This window comes from Epinephelus moara, chromosome 19, assembly GCF_006386435.1.
Source record: "Epinephelus moara isolate mb chromosome 19, YSFRI_EMoa_1.0, whole genome shotgun sequence".
NCBI classification, from domain to species: domain Eukaryota; kingdom Metazoa; phylum Chordata; class Actinopteri; order Perciformes; family Serranidae; genus Epinephelus; species Epinephelus moara.
Window position 1 is genome coordinate 5,850,516 of NC_065524.1, and position 1,305 is coordinate 5,851,820.

Consider the following 1,305-nt stretch of genomic DNA (forward strand, 5'->3'; position numbering starts at 1 on the left):
GCACGCGTAACGCGTAATGGAAACCCAACCTGATTTGATTAACAAAACTAATGAGTTCACATCCCTCTCAGCCAACCACAAACAGCCACAGCATCAGATAGGGAGTATATATTCAGCATCTGTCATCTTAGAAAAGTCAAAAGAAAAGAAACAGAGTGAGACTGCGAGAGAGAAAGAGAGAGCGCGAGCACGAGAGACTTCTCGACTTGCGCAGGTAGGAGGGACGGAGGTGGGAAAGAGGAGTAGCTGCGCCAGGCGCATGATGTGCCAAACTTGCAAAATCCGCCTGGCCACACCCAGTTGACGAAGCGCAGGTGCGCTGCGCCTCCGCCGCGCCCGGTCTGCGAAACTAGAGCCCATGTTGATATAGTCATGTGAAATACGATCCGGAGTTTTCATGGGTGTTTTATTGTGAAAATTGACTGGATACTCTCGTCTTTTCTGCACCTGACTTCCTGTTTGACTCATTTGGTCTGTGTGAATTGACGTACCGTCGCACGGCGTCCGTCAGAAATAGACCCGGTGCGTGTTATTAACGGAGCGAAGCGCCGAGTCGCTTCTAGACCGCGGCTGGTGGAGCAGCTTACATTGACTTGAATAGCCACTATTAGCTCCGGCACCCGCGCCTCGGCTGGATCGCGCACGCCACGGATCCAGTGTGTTGCCATAGATGGGCCTGTCCCAGAGGCATTCAACTACCAGAGGGCTTTTGAAATCTTTTCGAAGCAGCATAAAATGAAATGCTCTGATTCAGGGTGCCATGCTTGCAAATCATGAGGGAGGGAGGGAAGCAGTAATTTGTGTCTGTTTGTGTGTAATTGATTTGAGTCTTACCTTTTGTTCTCTTTTCGTATTGTGTATTTTGTACTGTTTTGCGTATCTGTAACTGTGTTTGTGAGTGAGAGGGTTTTTAAAGAATATTTTGTCTGCACATGATTTAAAAAAAAAAAAAAATAGCCCTCCAGAGGCAGATCAGTAGCCTGCGTCAGTCATTTTTCTTTTGATTACTGAAATGTTTAACCACTAACGTTAATCCTTAGCCGTATTTTAAGTGTAACCCTTCCCAGGGGAGCATGCCCACGGACACCCCTACAGGGTTGGATGTAGTCTCCAAAAATCCTGTGGGAAACACTGATATACTGATATTGTTCAGACTTAGATATTTGACCCTACTTGTATGTGCCCCTGTATCAAAAGGACTGGCCCTAGCTTGGCCCCCCCATTGAAACAGGCCTAGAACCGCCACTGTATATATGTGTGTATGTATGTATGTATGTATGTATATATATATATATATATATATAT